The 9,208-nt window shown below is 37.9% G+C and overlaps 1 pseudogene; it reads left to right on the top strand.

Annotated features, from left to right (window-relative positions):
* Positions 1-738: 738 nt before the first annotated feature.
* LOC114758757 (uncharacterized) lies at positions 739-8,035 on the top strand (annotated as a pseudogene).
* Positions 8,036-9,208: the final 1,173 nt, after the last annotated feature.

Below are 9,208 nucleotides of genomic sequence, written 5' to 3'. Positions count from 1 at the left end.
AATAAATTTATAACTCTCTAAATTTTTTTTATTGATTATACATTTAACTGGACTAATTTCAAACTTAAATTATTCTATATGATATTTTAGGCTAATACCTATAATATATTCATATGAAAGCTCATTTATAAATGAAAGGTCGCGTATTCAATCCCATCTCAAACATTAGATCATTAATATTTGCTCTTCTAATAAAAAACACAGAAGATATTTTGAGAGATTCAACACGTACTTTTATATATAAATAATTTAACTAAATTTTCTTATAATTATAAATTAGTCATTTAGTTCCTATATTTTATACTGAAGGAGTATTATTAGGCATGATTAGAGAGATATATTAATGTGGTATTTGATGGTATTTAATTATGATGGTATAATTATTAAATAAGTTACCAAGCGAAGAGGATACACTAGCTATTGTCCATTTCAGGGTGGATCTGTGCATTGATGAGATTTTTCTGTTACACTTAAGAATTAAAGAATATGTTTGATATTTGTGCCTAAAAGCAAGAAAGGAGGAGGAGAGAATCTAGAAATGCTCATTTTTCTCTGTGAAGAAATACCTAAATTCGTTTTTGTGAAAATGGGATTGGAAGGAGAAAATACAAGTAGAGAGAGAGAAGTGAAGAAAAAGCAGAGAATAAAAAGAGACCGGATGTTGACAAATTTCATGTCCCTGTTCTTAGAAGGTCGTTTGTTTGTGTGAAGATTTCTTATCTGGGATCTCTCTCTTTATAATTTTCTTCTTTCTCTCTCTCACTCTAAAGAAGAAAAATTAAAATCCTTTAATTCTCTTGCTTCCTCTTTGTTGTTTGAGAGAGAGGGAGAAGTGTAGAGAGAGAGAGAGAGAGGAGTGGCCCAGTAGATCGAAATCTCCTTCTATTATTCTACCCTGTGAGGATCAAAGCTTCATTCAATGGAGTTCCAATAACACCGACCACTTCGTTATTTGTTATTTGGTCGATAACTATCGGTGTTAGATTTTTTTTTTTTTTAATTTTTTCTTGCTTCGGGTAGTGCGAGTGGTGGACTCAATTTTTCTCTGATGGGGTGGTCTCGTTAATGGCAGAATCCTTGACGGATTCCTGAGGGGAGGTGATATGAGGATGTGGGTCTGAGGTAATTCTCCATAAATACTCTGATTAATTTAATTAATTTTTTTAATTATTGACGAATGGTTTGATTTTGCTAAATTTGGTTTTAGTTGTTTTATTATACCTAGTTCTTCTTCTTGGAGTGCGATGAAATTCCTAGTTCGTAATCGCTATGGGTTAAATTTCACTGAGCTTTGAGCTTGACTGTTTCTCGTATTTTAGCTTTGGGAAATTTTTCAGTTTGTTTTTGTCTATTTGAAATGGTTCCTGTATTTGTTAATATCCGCTTTTATGTTGCTTCAGATGATTGTTGTATTGGATCTGTTTCATTAAATTTTGTCATTCATTTGAGTAGTCTTTAATCCTAGCCAAATGCCCTTTATTTCTATTTTTTCCTACATTGATTCATGGGACTTCAATATTTTTGGCCTTCCCAGCGTATTTCAATCTTGGCTGGGGTTTTTGTCTATATGATTGGTTTATGGTTATACATTGATTCCTTCAGTTAATATCTTGCGATACCATCCCCCTTTTCTTTTCTGGTGTTTGTGCGGGCGTGCTCTATACCTTAACTTCTCTGAAGGAGGATTTACATGTGTAAATAGGAATAAAAGGCAATATTCGTTGTTGCTTTGTTTGGTTCATCGTCCTTTTGACTTTGTACCTCACTGTTGTTAGGGTATGTCTTTGGTGCCTGGTTTATAACTACTTCGGGGATCATTCATTGTAATGATGATCTTTCGATGTCTGGTTAGAAGTGCAATTTCGTTGGCAAAGAAAAAAAAGTGCAATTTTTAAACCCTGCAGCTTTTAGATTCCGCGAAGATTTTGGAAATCGCTTATGCTTAGTAATTAATAGGTGAATTAAGATGAGAATAACTGCTTTTTGAAAGCCTCTTCCATTTTAGAAAGTCATCTACTTTGTGAACAATCACTTGTATAGCAGTCTGCTGCTTCATTTAGTAGTTTATTGAAGTGCTATGAATCTATATTCTCTGTCCTGCATTAATATGAATTTGGATCTCCAGTGGTGGTTACTACGGTCATTGTAAGGGAGATCCCTGGGCATACAAGGAATGCTTGATTTTCTTTATATCTATTGGTAACAGATAGTGGAACTAATAGATATGGCTGCTGATATTCTTGTCAAAGTTCTCGAGCATAAAAACAGTGGATTATGTTGAAAGCATTTTTGAGGGCTAGATTTTGTTCAAGGACAAGTTTCTCATGCCTTAAGGCTGTTTTGCATGATTTGATTAGCCTCATATAATCACAAATGAGTTCGCTGTATCTGTAGCAGGTTCATCAAAGTTCCATAGAAAATGCGTTTCCCATATTTTATCTTATCATGAACCCCAAAGTATTTTTGTAAATTTAGTGATCTATTCGCTTGTGGTTTTAAATTTTGTGGAAATGTCTTCATACAATTATGAGAGTCACGTATATATCATTTTACTATTGTACATTGTACTAGTGAATTTTTGTTGGTAATTCAGTTGATGTAGTTTTGTCATTTGAAAGTCACAGTTCAAGATAATTGATGGAGACAATCAAGTTACATATGCTGGGTTGCCAAGCACAAAATTTTACTAGGGCATTTCCTTGTCTCAAGAGTCTTGTGTTGTAGAAAAACTTTGAGTTTTTTGTATTCTCTACATAGTTCGGTGTTTCATTTGATGCTTTTGACCTCTGTCAATACTATTAGACGCTTCTAAGTCAGGAGGAAGGATTGGCTAAACCTGGCATCTGATTGTTCCCTATTCATATATCTGGCACAGAAATTCATAATTCCTGTTGAATGCTGAATGCATGCTGTTCCGTTCTTGAATCTGTTAAAGTACATCTATAAATGTAGTCGAGTATTGGAAGGAAGGGGATTTCAAACATGACCTTGGCAAATTAATGCGGTATCTGTATTGGGCCGAAGTTTGATTGTTATGTCTTTTAATTTCTGTTTTCTTTCTAAAATAATTGTTCTTCTCATTTCATTCTTATGGGTTATGGAGGGATATGGTTCAGTGGGAGAAAGCGAAGGAGGGAAGAAGGGTGAAAAATTTGTCTGTTGATCTCCTTGCTCTCTATTATTTCTCTTAGCTTCATAACTTTCATGGTTTTGCTTGTACAACAGTTTCTTTAGTAAAATGGCGTTTGGAGAATCTTGTCACGTGGGGGAAAAAACAAGGGACAGTCTACTTAAATTGCTTTTAATTCATGCGGGATTCAGCTCTAAAAGATTGAGTGAAAGTGTAAAAGTTTTATTTCATCAATCATATAATAAACTCAAAACAAGATAATGTTAATGTAATTTATGACAGGCACATTTACTTTTGTACTCAGAAAAGCTTCCTCAACTTTTCAAGCAATGTTAGTTAAAATTTGAGAAAAACTGGGATGTCCTGGATATGTTATGGTTTGTGCTTGAAAGTTACATGTCATGTCTTTAGGTCAGATTTGTGACTTCCAATTATTTGACTTGGATTTAGAGGTTGTATTTGATCTGGTGCAACATTAGGAATGTGCATAAGGTAGATACTATCTATCCAAGTGAGAAATCACTGCATGAATTGTGATGTTATTGGTTTGGGATGGGAAACTATGTACCTGTTAATGCCTGCCAAGAAAAAAAAATTGTAATTTTGTTATCAGGAATGGAAATGTGTTGACGCTTGTGAAAAACTCATTTTCTTGTAATTGTTTGCTCAGGAATGGGAACCAAAGTACATAATCTGCCGGGATATTACTCAATGAGGGATCTTAATGAGGAATCTAGCAGTTGTGGTTGGCCCCTATTTTATGGGGATAAAACACTGTCTAATGGGCAGTATTACAATAATTATCTGTCAAGTGCTACTGCAGATGCATGTTTAACATATGATAAGGATGTTGTGAGGCAGACTATACTTGATCATGAGGACGAATTTCGGAGTCAGGTAAGAAGTTCCAGAGTCTTCTTCTTCTTAGCATGCAGCTTAAAGGAATGCAGCTTTTGTTACATTGTGAATTATAAGTTTTTAACTTGTCATGCTCCTTCATAGATACTTGTCTTATAATATTAAGCTATTATGCTGTCAACTTTATTTTGGTGCAAAATTCACTCTCTCATTGTTGGAATTTGGATGTTGGTTTTCCCGTAAAATAATTGAACTGAATGTACCATTGAGATTAAACTGTATGCTTAGCCTGTAATTGGTGGACATCTTGATATGATTAAGCTATGTGTAATCAAACAGGTCCGTGAACTTCATCGTCTATACAGAATACAAAGGGATTTGATGGATGAAGTGAAGAGGAAAGAGTTGCACAGAAACAAGATACCTGTTGAGTCATCATTTTCAACCGGTCCCTTGGTGTCACAAATTACATCTGAAGATGGCCAAAAATGGCATGTCCCTGGTTTTCCTATGGTAACTTCTGCTGGCCCTAGACCGTCTATTTCTGGTGCTGAGGGCTTTCATTCTCCCTTGAGTTCTGTTAAAGGAAGCAGTAAGCAAGCTGGTCTTTTTCCGTCCCCAAATGGGAGTAGCTCAAAAGATGTTGAGGTGCTGGAGTGCAGGCCCTCAAAAGTGAGGAGAAAAATGTTTGATCTTCATCTTCCAGCTGATGAGTATATTGATACTGAGGAAAGTGAAAGGTTCAGTGATGAGAAGATAAGTGGTACGACAGTAAATCATACTGATAGAGATTGTAAACATAAACGTGAGGATGATATGAAGCTTCCTTGTGGGAAGGCTGGTAGCCTAGCAGACCCTTCAAAAAGTGAACAGCTGCTAAGGACCAGAAATGGTTTGGCTGACTTAAATGAACCGGTTCAGGTGGAAGAATCAAATGCTTCTGCATATTTTCAGCCTCTGAGCCATAATCTATGTCAAGGGCCAACTGAATGTTCTGATTTCTCTTCCAAAGAAAAGTCACGTCTTTTTGATCTGTCCAGAGAAGAATTACTCAACAGACATCATGCAACTGACATTCGGTCTCGTAACAACGGACATATGGAGAGCAACGGAAGTGGAAAGTTGTGGATTCCATCAGTGCTTGAAGAAGCAGGTTAGATTACTTCATTAATTGCCTTGAAATTTTTATTTTCCAATGCAAAACTCCCCCATCTGATAAAGTTATACTGAGATCTGTAGTTGGACATTTGGAATTTAATTGAAAATTCTGCAAAATAATAATTCAGTGGAACATTTTTTTAATTTGAAGCTAGTTTCACATGACCTGTTAAAGAAAGCTGATAAAAGGGCCTGAAAGAACAGTGTAACTGACATTTAAGTTTCTAGAGCAGGGACCTTTGTGCTAGTAAATTCTTTGATTTTGGAAAAAACATAATTTGAGAAAATTATGGGGCGGGGGGGTACATTTTGTATCATAACTGGGAATTTCGGGGTTACCCAACTCCCTTTTGTATTTGGCAATAATGAAGTTCTCAATTGATTTTGCAATGTTTACAGGGCAAGCTAAAAGCAACCTCAAACCCATTCCTCAAGTTCTCAAACAGGAGAAGTCACTTTCATCTTCCCATACAACGCAAGACGCAACCAGCAAAGCCCATGAACCTCCTTCTGATTATCTAAGTATTCGAAGAAAGGTTGATATATGGAGGGATAAGACAGTTTATGATCTAGAAGTCAATGAAAGAATGCATCAAATGCCTACTAATAAGCATCTGGAGTCTGTTGCATCTTCACATAGATCTAGTCTATTTGCTGTTGCTTCTTCTAATGCGGCAAAGTCTTGGTCTCATTCAGCTTCTTCTTGGGAAATGTCTAATAGTATCTCAAGCCAGAAGGTTTTGTCTGTTCAGGGGCCCCCAGGTCTAAATGCGTCTGTTGCTTGGAGTAAGGGTTCTCAGTCAGGCCAGACGAATGTTATTCTGGCAGATGGTTGGTCACTCAATGTTGATTCCAAGTATAGCCCCATTTTTCAATGTGAGGCTCGTGTGCAGAATGGATTTTACCCTGGCTCTTCATCAGGGTCCAAGGAACCATCTGTGAATGTCTCTTCAGTTAGTTATGACTATCTCAACCGTAATAATAGTAGCAAGGGGGCTCCTGAACCCTTTAACCATGGTTCTGCAAAATACTGCAATGGTTTAAATCGCAATGAGATGAGGTCTGGAAAAGATATTAACTTGAATGTGATGCTTTCAAGTGATTCATCCAACAATCAAGTATCCCAGTCAAGTCTTGCAGTCATCGATGGAGAATCCAAGCGTGAGGAGAATCTTCCAGTATTGCCTTGGCTTAGAGCCAAGTCCGTTCGTAAGAGTGAGGTGCAAAATGATGGCAGAGGTTTAACTGGTAGAGATCTAAGTTTCACGCAATCTCCTTCAACATCTAACAAAGATGAAACTGGAAAAGGCCCTCATGGAAACTTAATGCACAATGTGACTTCATTTTTGTATTCCAGTGGTTTGGAGCCTAGGAGGACAGAGATCAGTGACAGAACTGGTAATAAGAAGATTCTTGGCTTTCCAGTATTTGATATGCCACATATTTCTCCTAAAAAGGAGTCTCCTACATCTGCTTCTCTCTCCGGGCCAATTCCTCATACACCTGACATTGAAGCTGCGGAAAAAAATAGGAAAAAGCAGGTCCTTGATATTAACTTGCCTTGTGATGTTATTGATTTGGACAAAGAGGATGACACAGAGACCATTGCTGGTAAGAAAGAATCCGCTGTAACAGATCCAACTGTAGAAATCTAATTGATCTGAATTTGAGTATGACTGAGGAGGAAGCATCTTTGACAAGTATTCCGAGTACAAATGCAAGGAAGGTACCAGAAATAGATCTGGAAGCCCCTGCTATGCCTGAACCGGAGGATGATGTCATTCCTGAAGAGAAGGTGCTTGAAACTCCCCAAGTAACAACACCAGACCTGCAAGACAAAGTTGAACAGCCACACGATGAACTTCTAATGCAAGCAGCAGAGGCCATAGTCGCCATATCGTCTCATTCCTGCAATCAAATGGCTGATGTGATCGCCAGTCCTTCAGAGAATCCAATGGTGGACCCTCTTAGCTGGTTTGCGGACGTAATTTCCTCATGTATAGATGATGTTGAGGCTAAGCTTAGTACTTCTGCAGAAAACGATGGGGAGAATAATGAAGGATCTTCCTCAGAAGGAATGGATTACTTTGAGTCCATGACATTGAAACTGACAGAGACCAAGGAAGAAGATTACATGCCTAAGCCTCTTGTTCCAGAGAACATCATATTGGAAGAAACTGGAACAACTGTGTTACCTACTCGGACCCGAAGGGGCCCTGCAAGGAGAGGGAGGCAGCGGAGGGATTTCCAGAGGGATATCCTCCCAGGCCTTTCCTCATTATCGAGACATGAAGTAACAGAGGATCTTCAGACTTTTGGGGGGCTTATGAGAGCAACAGGTCATTCATGGTCTGGTTTGACACGGAGAAGCTCTTCAAGGAACGGTTTTGGCAGGGGGAGGCGGCGATTGACAGTTACCCCACCCCCACCCCCACCCCCACCACCACCACCCCCTGTGGCAACCAATGAAACTTGTGCTCCATTGGTGCATCAGCTTAATAACATTGAAGTGGGATTGGAGGATAGAAGCCTCACAGGTTGGGGCAAGACAACAAGACGACCCCGCAGACAGAGGTGTCCAGCTGGTAATCCTGCACCAATCCCTTTGACCTAATCACCTTTTAAGGCAGGCTTCTAAGTTTATAGATGAGGATTTATAGAGGCTTAAGCAAGTTCAATTCTATATTTGACGGAACACATGTTCCTGCATCTCAGCCACGGGGATTTCTCTTGTAAATTTCTTCAGCCCGTATTTGGGTGTATGCTTGATTGTCAGTCGCCTACCAACTTGTATTATTTTTAAATAATGTTGCATGATTTCTTTCAGGTTATCTCTTTAAAGAACTTGAAATATATAGCTGCGTCTTCCATTTTGTGCCTTCCTAAAAACGACCGCCCCCGGTTTTTTTTTTTTTTTGGTTTGTTTGTTAAAATAGCAGTCTGAGGACTTAGGAGGTCAACTTGGTGGTGGTACATGCAAATTAGGCGGCATGCTACTTATGAATTTGCCTCCGTTAAAGAGGAAACAGTTTGATTCGGCATGCTACTTATGAATTTGCCTCCGTTAAAGAGGAAACAGTTTGATTCCTATAGGGTCACATGAACTAAGGCACAGAAGTCTTGTTATCCGAAGGCGGCTGTTTTCTAAAACCCAGCCCAAATTGATTGGGGTCAAGGCTAGACTTGAAAACCTGGGTAATATTAACTTTTTCTTTTTTGAGTCCAAACTCTGAATGACCAAAAAATGGAGGGGTAGCCAGAAAAAAGACTCAAGTCTATTACTTTTCTTTTTCAAATTTTTGGGCTAAAATATAGAAAGCTCGCTTGAGTTTTGAGCCAATTGCACTGGCATATTAATAAGGATTATATGGCATTTCACTTGCTAATGATTTTGCTCACCTTGAAATGATCGGTCAAAATGTAATTTTATCTCTTCTTGTTAATTTTAGCCCTGGAAAGCTTCACATGAAGCTATTCTGGGGGAGACAAAGTGATTGAAGCCTATGTTTGTAATTTCTAACTCTAATGCCAGGGCTTCAAAATCTTAAATGAGCAAGGTTGTCTTAAAAGATGATGACCCACCGAAAAAAAAAAAAATCGACCTGGGAAGAAGAAATTTCACTAGCCATAAAAGTTGCCAACAACCATGAATGTTTTGGGGGGGGGGGGGAGTAAAAATTGTTGATTTCATAAAAGTAATGGTGACTTTATTCTAGCTTTTATTGTGTTCAATTTTGAATATAGGGCAATGTAATTGACTGTAGCTCCTGTTCATGCATATATCATCATGCAGTTTAAAAAAAGGGCTTCTTTCATTCACCACAATAACGAGAACTCAGAAAAATAAAGTTCTTTCAGTGAATAAAACCATTCCTTTGGAGTTTAAAAGGATCACTAGTTTATCCAATGTAATAGTTTTTTAACACTGAAGAGGAGCGCTCTATATGCAAGCCTATCTTCAGGCTCGAATTCACAATACTCTCAGGGCAACAATAATAAGTTCTTTTGATCAGTTAGATTCATGTCGACTTATGACAAGTCACTCCAGCAACTACAAAGCTT

Source organism: Neltuma alba, unplaced genomic scaffold, assembly GCF_004799145.2.
Source record: "Neltuma alba isolate B1F8T4 unplaced genomic scaffold, ASM479914v2 tig00010746_pilon, whole genome shotgun sequence".
Taxonomy (NCBI): domain Eukaryota; kingdom Viridiplantae; phylum Streptophyta; class Magnoliopsida; order Fabales; family Fabaceae; genus Neltuma; species Neltuma alba.
Note: the sequence above shows the minus strand (reverse complement) of the source record. Positions and strands in the feature narration are given on the sequence as shown.